This window comes from Pollicipes pollicipes, unplaced genomic scaffold, assembly GCF_011947565.3.
Source record: "Pollicipes pollicipes isolate AB1234 unplaced genomic scaffold, Ppol_2.1 Scaffold_4219;HRSCAF=4965_pilon_pilon_pilon, whole genome shotgun sequence".
NCBI classification, from domain to species: Eukaryota; Metazoa; Arthropoda; class Thecostraca; order Pollicipedomorpha; family Pollicipedidae; genus Pollicipes; species Pollicipes pollicipes.
This window is the reverse complement of record NW_023596448.1, coordinates 24,599,750-24,612,297: the sequence shown is the minus strand read 5'-3', so window position 1 is coordinate 24,612,297 and position 12,548 is coordinate 24,599,750. Positions and strand designations below refer to the sequence as shown.

At 47.9% G+C, this 12,548-nt stretch overlaps 1 long non-coding RNA gene across 1 annotated transcript; it reads right to left on the bottom strand.

Moving 5' to 3' along the window:
- Positions 1 to 4,444: 4,444 nt before the first annotated feature.
- Positions 4,445 to 7,396, bottom strand: LOC119095467 (uncharacterized). Its single transcript, XR_005093909.1, has 4 exons — positions 7,320 to 7,396; positions 6,358 to 6,599; positions 5,413 to 5,614; positions 4,445 to 4,961 (listed from the first exon to the last, which is right to left on the bottom strand). It is a non-coding gene; the product is annotated as an uncharacterized LOC119095467 (long non-coding RNA).
- Between the last annotated feature and the right edge of the window lie 5,152 nt (positions 7,397 to 12,548).

Here is a 12,548-nt window from a genome sequence, read left to right as displayed (position 1 = left end):
AGGTGACGTGAGCGGGTCAGGAGGGCTGGGGTTGACCGCGGCCGCAGCAAGTGCTACGGCACTTGGGGAGTGTCAACCAAACGGGTTTGGCTTTTGATGGATAACTTATAACGAGGAGTGTCCTAAAAATCCGAAACATTCCGCAAATACCGCAGGAGCAGGATAAGCAGGACAAGAAGGGCGGCAGAGATCGCTAGAAACAAATATCGGCTTTTCAGCATAATGAGCTTAAAGTTCTTGTGCTAGGTATTATTGGGCGCCAGGAATCGAGAGCCTGAATTCCTGGGACGTCCACGAGGCTCGAGCAATGTTTGTGGTGGCATGCAATCATGGCAATAAGACTTCTCATCCGATTCTTGGTATAGGCCATCGCAGCCCTCCGGCTTACCCGTCTGTTTTTCGTGCAGCCCTTAGCATAAAGCCGCGAACTGCTGTGTGCTGGGACGTGCGATCTCGGATAGTTTAATATTTGTTTGCTTAGTGGGAGCGTCTTCGCGCTTTGTCTGTTTTTAAGTATAGTATTTTCCTTGGTCCTGCACAACCCGTGTCACTCGTGATTTTAAGCCCAACCTGAAATGTCGAGAAATGTTGATATTACCGATGCTTGCACAATTAAACCGTTTAACCGTTATCTCGTGATATATTGAAGAACACCTCGGCGCGAGAACTCTGAACTCATAATGTCGCTTTTATTCAGACTCGTTGGTTACGTTTAAATTTAGGAAATTTAGATACATCTTTTAACTCCATCATGTACCGATAAACATTGCACTTCCAGAAACAATCAAGGCAAATGGATGCGTAGAGAAAAATCAAAATCAGCAGGTACGAGAATAGACGAAAAAAACATAAAGCAGCACGGTAAATTAATGAGGGAGAGAAGATCCAACGCACAGGGACATGAAGGGTACAAACGGTGCCCTGGTATGACAACTCAACTACTACATTGTTACTGACTGATCGCCGCACGGCTTGTGGAATCAAAGGATTTGAAAAACGTTATTATGACGTCATGAATGCAAAGGTGACCTTAAAATACTCTGCCCTTGAGGTCTCCCCATCTTCGCGGGTGTGTAGGTCAGAAACTTGAGAGATTTGGGTCTTAAGAAAGACAATCAAGTTGACTTCGGGGGAAGTCAACTGCCCCCCCCCCCCCCCCCCACCCCCGCCGGGCGCGGGTTAACCCGCGCCCGGGTGGCCAGCTGGATATCCTTCGCTCGGGTGGGGGGGGGGGAAGGGGGGTCAGTGCGACCCCTCTGAGATCTCGGGATACCGCCATCCAAAGAGGGAGACACCTCACTCCAACAGTAGACGACATCATCCACGACCTAAACGAAGCAAAGGTATTCAGCAAGATCGACCTACGTTCAGGATATCATCAGCTGGTACTCCACCCGAGCAGCAGACCGATCACGACCTTCTCAACTCACAAGGGTCTGTTCCGCTCCAAGCGTCTCAGCTTTGGTGTGTGTTCAGCCAGCGAAGTCTTCCAGAACGTCATCCAGCACACGCTCAGTGGCATTGAAGGAGTCCGCAACTTCTCTGACGATATCATCGTCTTCGGTTCAAACCAAGCCGAACACGACAGAGCCCTGACCAAAGTCATCCAAAGGCTGCATGAAAAAGGGTTGACCATCAACCGTGAAAAGTGCGCCTTCAACCAGAACAAGCTGACCTTCTGCTACACCTTCTCATCGGAGGGCATGTCAGCAGATCCCAAGAGGGTGTCGGCGATCGTGAACACCAAGGCACCAAAGAAGCCATCGGAAGTACGAAGCTTCCTCGGCATGACAAACTACCTGTCACGGTTCATACCGAACTGCGCCGACCTCACGAGCCCGCTGCGAGACCTCATCAAGAAAGACACTCCTTGGGAGTGGACCAGCCATCACGAGACCTCCTTTCAGCGACTCAAAGAAGCTCTGAGTAGCTCTGGAACGATGTCCTACTTCGATCAGAAGAAGGATACGTACCTCACTGTAGACGCCAGTCCGCACGGACTCGGTGCCGTCCCGTGCCAGACCACATCTGAAAATCCTGAGGACATCAAGGTCATCGCATACGGAAGTCGTGCTCTGACCAGCGTGGAAAGCCGGTATTCACAAACCGAGCGAGAAGCCCTCGCCATCGTCTGGGGATGCGAACACTTCCACCTATACATACACGGTCAGAAGGTGAAAGTTGTAACGGATCACAAGCCAGTGCAACTCATTTGGAGCAACCTCGCGTCGAAGCCTCCGTCAAGGATCGAGCGCTGGGGTCTGCGTCTGCAACGATGCGATCCTGAAGTCGTCTACCGACCTGGAAAGGACAACCTTCCGACTACATGTCACGCCATCCGCTAACCAGCAATTCAAGCGACAGAATCACCCTGTCCGATCAGACGGAAGCCTTTATCAACTTCGTCATGAATTCTGCTGTACCAAAAGCCATGACTCTCAAGGAAATCCAGACCTACACCGCAAGAGATGGAACTATCCAGAAGGTCCTCGAGCTGGTGAAGTCGAACCAGTGGCACACCGTCGCTCACCGACCTCAAGAAACCGGTCAAGACGATTCATGGAGATTTGACTGTCTCGGAAGAGAACACCGTCATCCTTCGTGGGAATTGGCTGATCATCCCCGCTGCGCTGCAAAGCAAGGCCGTCGCCCTGGCCTATCAAGTACACCAAGGCATCGTCAAGATGAAGAAACTCCTGAGAGAGAAAGTGTGGTTCCCACGCATCGATGCACAAGTGGAAGCCACCATCACAACCTGCACTGCATGCCAAGTCACCGAACCAGTTCGACAGAAGGAACCTCTTCAGATGTCGCCGCTCCCAGCTGGACCATGGAAGGAGCTGTCTGCTGATTTCTGTGGACCTTTTCCGTTGGGCGAATATCTCCTTGTTGTGATCGACGACTACTCGAGATTACCGGTTGTCCGTACGACAAAAACAAACCTCTGCTCGTACCATCATCCCCATCTTGGACGACAGCTTCTCGATGTTCGGGATTCCCGATGTCATGAGAACAGACAACGGACCTCCGTTCAACAGACGTGAGTTCGCCCAGTTCGCGAACTACATCGGCTTCAAGCACTGCAAGATCACCCCGTTGTGGCCAAGAACTAACGGAGAAGCAGAACGTTTCATAAGAACGCTATCAAAAGCTGTGGAAGCTGCTGTCGTCGAGCAACGCCCGATCAAGCAGGAAATGAATAACCGGTCGCACAGTGAAGATCATGCTGTCGTCTCCGATGACGACACATCCGGAGGATGGAAAACTGCGCGAGACGGACACAGCCGCGAAGAAGAAGATGAAAGAATAAGCTGACCGTGGAGCCAAGACAACGAATCTTCAAATCAGAGACCAGGTTCTGATCCCCGAATTCAAGAAGGGAAAGCCGACACCTCGGTTCTGCCCAGCGCCGTACGAAGTGACCGGAATCCAAGGCACCATGGTCACCGCTTCACGTGGATGTCACCAGGTGACGAGAAACGCGTCGCTATTCAGAGCGTGCCCGCACCTCCATGGACAGGACGCTGATCGCTCCGAAGAAGAGGACGAAGAACAGGCGATGGATGACATCCTCGAGTCCATGCGGCACCACATCCCTACTCTCCGCGCCGCTACTGCGTCCTCCCACGCCACGACGTCGTTCCCGGCCCCAGTGTGTTCCCCGACCATGCGTCACCGCGCGCGGCGCCAGCCCGCGTGGATGAAGGACTATGTGTAAGCTATCATCTGAAGAAGGGGAGGGATGTAGTGTCTATGTATCGTCTAAATGCAAATTATTCACATTTCCCCGTATTATAATACCCTCCCGGGCTACCACATGAATTGAACCCCTGTTTGACCTTGAAGAAACAATCAGTTTTCCCCACCGACCGTTACCACGCGTTTTATGGTTCGCACCGAACCAGACCATACGCGAGCTGATCCAGCTCCATAAACACCGCAGTGCCGTAGACCTTGAAAATGTGTGACACACACCGCGAGCGGCGAGCGGCCCGGGAGGTGAGGTCGCAGTTCGCGCGTCGCAGGTCCGCCAATCAGCTTGTCGGACGCGCGTGACGTCAAGTGCATGATGACATGATTCGCCGCACTCGGCCCGGGGCCGACCAGCACGCGCTCCGGTGACTTGCAGGGGTCTCTGTTATTATCTGAGACGTTAAAAATATCAAGTGAAGTGATCGTAGTGTTGCAAGGCTGTAGAGGTAAGCACAGAAGCGATCGGGAACAAACATAGCAAACCTGTGCTTAGCGTAGTTAACGCTAATTTTTGCAATCCCTTACTATTCACACACGATTTTAAAACACCAGGTTTTGCATTATATTCGTTTGAAGTTTTCAGAACGTGCCTGAGAGTGAAATATCAACTGTAACGACGCGTTATGAAGCATGAACAATCATGCACGGACGATCTCTGATCGTATATTATGTGACTGGATCCTCCAATTTAAATGTTCCCGGCAGCTCGGATCCGGTGTAGAAAATAAGTAAATTCGGCCCATTACTCCCAGCCAAATATGAGCTATGGCAGGCTCCCAATTATTTTTCAGTCCTTATAGTGGACACTAGTACATGATCAAGATGATTCTTTAAGTTATCAATGACCTAAAGCCTATCGGCGTTTGCACGATATTTGTGTTGCCTCTTTTGGGGAGATACATCAACTGACACTGGCAGTGCCAATGCATTAGAGTTCAGCTATGTCCGGATAAGCCTGTATTGCACAGTTCGATCACATGTCACATCCGACGTCCGATATCACAACGCCTGTCGACGTAACAAGCTGTTCATGTGTGCCATTGCGACGCATGCCGAGATGACTGTGACTGAGTCACTGAGCAGCCGGTTTGCTGGTTTGAGACAGCATTAGTGTCACTTTCATCCGTATTGCCAAAGATATCTTGTGAGTTAAAGTTGAAGGCTTGTCCCGTGCTTAAGCTGTTTGCACACAGTCCCCTGGCAGATCCCTGCAAAAGAGATGATATCAAAACAAAAGAGCACCGCCATGTTGTGTCATGCACAGGTTATTGTACATTGCACGCTGTGCCCCGCACGCTGCACCAAGTGAAGGAGAAATATACCCCTGGCGGTGAACCAAGTTGGCAGTGAATTATCGTGTTGGACCATACGAGGTAACGAGGTAAATGTCACTGCCGAATGCACATAGTTTGCTTCAGTTTTACTCGGTTACCAATGCATGTTTACGTTGCGCCATTATGACACGAGTTTCCGAAGAAATCGAATCCAACGTAGTGCTTATGCATGCGGTCTATCAGAAGCCATGTAATGTTAGCTAGCGTGACTAAAAAAACTAAGGCTTGCTTCCATTCCCATTTATCGGAACGCGAACACGCAGTTTAATTCAGCCCATCTTTTCCAGATGTGCTCTTGACGGCTTTCGTTTTTCCGCGTACTTACCCCTGCAGAGGCCCTGACGGACGTAATCTTGCTAGAGCCAAAAGGGCCAGTGCTTGTGCCACTTGTGACATCTCCCGTAGCCCCCCCCCCCCCCCCTCCCCACTGGCTTGACTGGTGGGCAGGCAGATGCTCCCGATGCAAAAAGGCTTCGCCCCGGCCACGGAGGTGCAGACCACAAGCAGGAGAGCGACGACCTTCATGGCTGTCGCAACACGAATCACTGGTCAAACCACGAACAAACTACTACTAGCCTGAAACGATGACAGTGTTTCCACATGCCCGTTGGCAACCGCTTAGCTCGCGGGCTGTAGGACATGAAAAAAGGTAAGGCGAGCAAAACACGTGCTCATCCGTGGCTAGTTAGTGTGAAGAGAACTGCGAGTGCACGGCACCTACTTTTTTGAAAGGGAATGAGCCGCATTTGAAGCTATTGGGGAAAGCATCAGACATGGTGAAATAAACCTCACTTATACCTATATAACTACTTATAAATGCGATTTTTATATCACACAGACCCGAAGCAGGCAAATTCTACGGAACCTTATTTGTTGCAGCATTAAACAGCAGAGCGTATGAATGAGATCCAATTTATGCGCCCCATGCTTACCAAGCTCATGTCGCGCAATTCCATTCCCCAACGCGCTCTGGTACATAACAGTTCTAGTAGTTTTGATTTTGGAAGCTGGTTACGTTTTGGGGTTTTAGGAGCTCGGGGCTCTCTGTCACCCCCTCCACATCAGGCAGGTAGCAGACCGCTTTCAGGTCTCAATATAGCATTCAATGAACCAATTGCGTTTCGTTTGACAGCACAATTCGATTTCCGCCTTCTGCCTCCCTTGCTTGGCAAGTTCGGTCTCACCAAAAATGATGGCACCACAAACTACCGCACTCCCAGACCTTCCCACAACACTGGTAGAAAAGCCAGCCTGGGCTGAAGCACCTTACCCGCCTGAATGGTTGCACTATTGCGGCTGCTGCAGGGGCCCTGGAGGGCAGAGTCTTGACACGGGCGGCCGTAAGGACGACGAAATCGACGAGATTGCCAAACCTTGTGCCACTTGTGATATCTCCCGTAGCTCCCACCCCACTGCCTTGACTGGTGGGCAGGCAAATGTTCTCGATGCACGAAGGCTTCGCCCAGGCCACGGAGGTGCAGACCACAAGCAGGAGAGCGACGATCTTCATGGCTGTCGTAACACGAATCACTGATCAAACCACGAACAAACTACTACTAGCCTGAAACGATGACAGTGTTTCCACATGCCCGTTGGCAACCGCTTAGCTCGCGGGCTCTAGGACATGAAATAAGGTAAGGCGAGCAAAACACATGCTCATCCGTGGCTAGTTAGTGTGAGGAGAACTGCGAGTGCACGGCACCTACTTTTTGAAAGGGAATGACCCGCATTTGAAGCTCTTGAGGAAAGCATCAGACATGATGAAATATGCTCACTTATAATTAGATAACTCGTTATACCTATTATTTTTACGTCACACAGACCCGAAGCAGGTAAATTCTACGAAACCTTATTTGTTGCAGCATTAAACAGCAGAGCGTATGAATGAGATCCAATTTATGCGCCCCATGCTTACCAAGCTCATGTCGCTCAATTCCATCCCCCAACGCCTTCTGGTACATAACAGTTCACGGGGTAGTTTTGATTTTGAAAGCTGGTTACGCTTTGAGGCTTTAGAAGCTCGGGTTCTCTGTCACCCTCTTAACATCAGACAGGCAGCAGACCGCTTTCAGGCCTCAATATCGCATTCAACTAACCAATTGCGTTCCGTTGGACAGTGTAGCCCGAATTCCACTGCGTGCCACCTATGCTTGGTAAGCTCAGTCTCACCAATAATGATGACACCACCAGCTACCGCACTCTCAGACCCAAACCTGGGCAGAAGCACCTTACCTGGCTGAGTGATTGCACTGCTGCGACTGCTGGTCCCTCTGTTGTGTACGGCACTTTTATACACAGGTGAACCGGTCTGGAGCCGGTGCAAACACGTGTACACTGCCGGGCGGCGGCCGAGCCTGCACACCCGGCTGTGAAAATCCCGCAGCGGATTCTAGGAGCTCACTGGGCAGCGGCTGTTAAGAGTATTAAGCAGTCGAGTACATCGTCCGTTGGCAAAGCGTCTCTGGCGATACCCCAATCTGTGCGACGATCATCGAAGGGTGCCACGTGACAATGACGTTGGCGACGCACGACATGGCCGCACGACACGACAAATTTAGTGAACGCACAACAAATTTCGTGAATAATCCGTCTGGCAGGTGTGACATAAATCGCTTTTTATTGACATGGTGTTGTATACGGTGCTAAATGAAGGTAGTAGAGGCGTTCAAAGCTGTCTTGTGCGTGTTGTGATACCAGTATTGCATGGGTTTCGCACGAACATATCGTTGATTGAGACCGTGCTAGGAAGTGCGAGTTCTGCGCCAATCAAACTGAAGCAACGATGGTGAAGATTGCCAACACTTTCAGCCGGCTGTACTATGACGTTATCTGAGCAAAATAAATGTTATTTTCAGGTGCTTGTAGAGTCATGGCAATGGGTTTATATAGGGCTACAATGATGCAGTTTTTTCCAAATACCTTGGGGAGAGAGGGAGGGTGAGGGGCGGGGGCTCAAAAAGAAAACAGGCTGAGCCTGCCTACGAAATACAATTCGGAAAGTTTGCTCCAGATTTGGCAGAATTTCACTTCAGAGTTGAGAGGCGGGGCATAGTTCCTCTAAAATTGTTTGGGTGGGCTGGACTGTAGACTTGCAAGCGATGCATACAAAATATGAAGAATATGAACCCTACATACCGGGATGGGACGCGCAATCCTTGGAACTGAATAGGAACTTATCCTGGTATGGTTCGCAATGATAAGTATGCCTCTATCTTTTTTTTTGGAAGACTAGATTGGTCTTAACCATTACTAAGCGTTTTGATTCATTGGTTAAGGTCATCCAGTCCAACGGTCCGTCCGTCGCGGTGGCTCAGTTGGCTAGAGCGCCTGCGGTCCGATCCACACAACCGTGGCGGGGTGGGTTTGAGTCGCATTAGGCGTTCGCTATTGGTCCTTGGCAGATACGGCCTGCGGCCGGTGGCAGCGGTCGCACTCGAGGTCAGTTGACGCCAGACGGCATCGCATTGCGAGCATTACGGCACGTTAAACCTTCGCCGCTAAATTATGCCGCTGCCTGGAATTGCACGATCGGATGGTAGGGGTCAGGGCTCGCACAACAAACACTGCCTAGCGTGAGCTCTGATTCCGGAAATCCATCCATTAAAAGAGTTCGGATCAAATCTTTAGATAAAAAACAACTGCTCTGAAACAAAGCTAAACGGACAGTGCTTATTTTGAAAGAAGCCTTCAAAATGGTAAACTAACAGCGTATGCTTAACACGAGCCTGTGTGTATGCTTGATGCGAGCCTGTGTACGCTTGATGCAAGCCTGTGTTTGTTTGATGTGTGTTGGTACACACGCACACACACACGCACACGCACACGCACACGCACACGCACGCACACGCGCGCTCACACACACACACACACACACACACACACACACACACACACACACACACACACACACACACACACACACACACACACACACACACACACACACACACACACACACACACATGATGCGTACCCATGAAGTCGATGGGCTGATAGAGAGCTGCATTTGAGTGTGGAATTGATGACACCCCTGCTGCATGGCATATACCTGTGAATATCACATTGTGAGGAATGCAATCAGTATTCACTCAGCAAGCCAATCATTGATTTTGGGCCAAAAATACTGCTTAAAGGGACTTTATTGGGGTGCGCGGTTGGTACCTTCTGGGGGTTTCTGCAAATGTCATTATGTTGTCCCACCCATCACATTTCATTAATCTCCCAGCTGATAGTGATGTTGGATCTCTTCGATACTTGGATGGCCTGACAATGTTTGCCTATAAATGACGTGGGGTTGATGTCAGATTAAGAAATGGGATGTCTTCAGGCTTTATGTGCGTGCATGAATTGCCTACCTATGTTGTCATCAAACGAACTGTGCTAGATGTATTTAACATACACCCCGGTGGCCGGTTGGGTACCCTTCGCCCGGGTGGGGGTCAATTTGACTCCGCTGAGATCTGAAGAACTAAGAGAGCTAACCCATTAAATTCAAAGAATGTGTTGACCTGTACGTGAATTCACTAAGGTCAACGTTTGAGCCTCCTAGGTTTTGATGTTCGGGCCAAATAAGGTCAAACAAGGTTGAACTCCAAGCTGGTCTCCAAAGTGTTCCCAGAACCTAGACACCTGTTATAAGCAAAAAGCCACATATGCATTCAAGGCCATTGACCTTATTTGATCTTTGAAGGTCATAATGACCAAAATCATAGAGGACTGTTTTGATCTATGCATTTGAATACGCCACAAAGATTAAACCAGGCAGTATGCTCATGAAAACGAAATGTTGAGCTCAGTCAGTTCAGGCCAGTGACCTATTCTGACCTATAATTAGTCTACAGAAGATGTCTAATGCGGTTTAACTTATTAATAAATTTGAAACGAGCACCAGAAACTATCGCAAACAGCAAGCCCTAAAGTAATAAAACAGGTTGGCTTTTACATTGATCTGACCCTCGTATCTGGCCTTGGGTCAATGGAATTTGGTCATTTGATTGTCGTGTTTCCTAAGAATGTATTTCAGAGATGTATGGCTTCGTCTAACGCTCCGTTGTTTCATCAGATTGTACAATTCCCTTGAAATTGCCTTCGCTGAATCCATGGCATAACTTTGACCTGCCAAAGCTCACCGACCTTACAAAGTAGTCCAAATATTGATGCTACGCGATGTGGTATTGAACTGCCTACAGCTATTCAAAATATGACGCCGCCACACCGCGCCGTTCGGAAGTCCTTTTGGAAAAACCTTCGGGGGAGGGGGGTTAGGGCAATTGACCCCTACCCGAGCGCGTCTAAATGTTTCACATTTAAAGATACTGAAGCAAGCAGCATACATCATGAAACAAGCTCACTTATAGCTATATGCTTTAAAGTGGAAAAGCCTGCTCTAAACAGCACAATTCTCTGGTCAGTAAATATGTTCCTCAATGGCATGGCTTGATTACGTCGTCAAACCTTGCACAACATTGAGAGCCAATTGATAGCCGTTTCACCTGGAACCCACGCTCACTAACGCTCGATATGAACGCGTTCACAAATGTATTTTCTTGGCCTAAATCACCACATGGTTCATGGAATGACAGGAATTGAATGACGTTATTATGACATCATGAAGGTCAGTAACTTTGAAACAGGGAGCTAGATTTGCTTTTGAACTGGGGTGGGAGTGAAAAATTCCATCGCAAAAAAGACGTGCAGGAGTGAAAAAAATCAATTCTCAAAAGATGGAACTTATGAGCTCGTGACTGATGCTTCAGCAAACAAAGACATCTATCTCAAGTTGACATGTACGTAATATCAGAAACCTGACAAAACTTTTTGGTTTTTAACATCTGAAGCCGTTAAAGTCGAACAGAACACCTGAAAGCATAGTAATTTCATGACGGTGGAGTGAGCATAAGCAGTTATGAAAACCAATAACTTGATGCTGTGCTTTGCACTTCCCTTCCACAGCACTTTACATACAAAACAAAGCAAAGGAGTTCAATAACAAAATAACAGAAAATTCAACAAGCATAAAACACTCAAACAAACAAAAAAACTTGGATTCCTACACATCAGCCCATCACCAAGTCAAACACAATAGACGTACCTCAGGCTTTTGTTAAGATGAGGTCAGGGAAAACAAACATTTTGTCACTGTTTCTTACAAAACACCAATGCTTATTCCATGAAAGTAGCCTAACTATGCCTAACATAAAGAGGCCTTACTTCATCTCTTCCAGTCTAACCTGTTTTTATCACAGCAGCAGTTGTGAGTTGCTGATTCTTGCACAATTCTTATTGCCACTTGCCACGCAATTAACCAACTTAACCTAACTTAGAGTGGCCCATATGTTGTACATCGTCTTAACTCACCTATCTGTTGACAGCAGCGCTTGTGATAGAAACATGATATAGCTTATTTTGACTGGTTTCAACTTGCATTTTTAATCAGTTCATTTGCGTATGCTTGTTGACATCAGACAAAGATGAGAACACACAAATGAAAATACTTGAAATCATTTTGAACAACTCATTTGATGGGATGATTAACCTATGTCAAGGACAATAATGGACAAGCTCCACAAAACAATCTCTCTTCTCCAAAAGTAACATAGCCTTTAGATGATTATGCCAGTATTGCTGCTTGCCTTTTTAACTTCAGCAAAGGCATCTATTTAGGTTTGTTTATTCATATTTAATGACAAAGTTTGAGATATTGGCTTCACATTTTAAATGGGAGGGTCTGACTATTTGTTACATACTAATATTCAACTCATATTATCGCTGCTATGCAGCTTAGAGTATCCCTGTGTTAAACATATGGTGCATATATACGATGCAGTCATTTGCCAGCCAGCAAACCATGACAACTATAGAAAACATCTGGTAAAAGCAACCATGAGGGACCACTTCGATACATTTGGGACAAATAATCAAGAATGTAGAACACAATAAGCCCATTGCATGCCTTGTGGCATCAAAATTTGTCTTATGACAAAACTCGATTGATTGAAACAGAAAATGGCCAACTCTGGTTACCAATCATGTATTGAAAGCAGGTAAGGTAAGCAATTGCTTTGTTCACAGGAGGCTTACTGGGTTCTTCCTGCTCCTCCAAGACAAAATGTCAGTACCTTTTGCATAGTCTGCTGGCAGACAGAGTCATCCCACTCACCCCCCAAAAGTATCAATCGTGCCCACCAACCTACGAGATTAAAATGCGAAACAAGTAAGAGGTGTGGAAGATAAACATCTCCAGGGGGCAGAATATCGCCATCAAACACTTTTGCATTAGCTGCGTCAGGTCCGTCCCAAAGCTCTGTATGGCAGCATTAAGATGGTCTTGTCAGGTCGCCTGCTGAGTGAGACACTCGAAAAGCTTAGATTTATCATTATCGAGCACCGCCATGAACCAAAAAATGGCTAACCGAGGGATTAACAGGGCAAAAATGGCGGTAAAAGTAAGTTCCGTGCTTC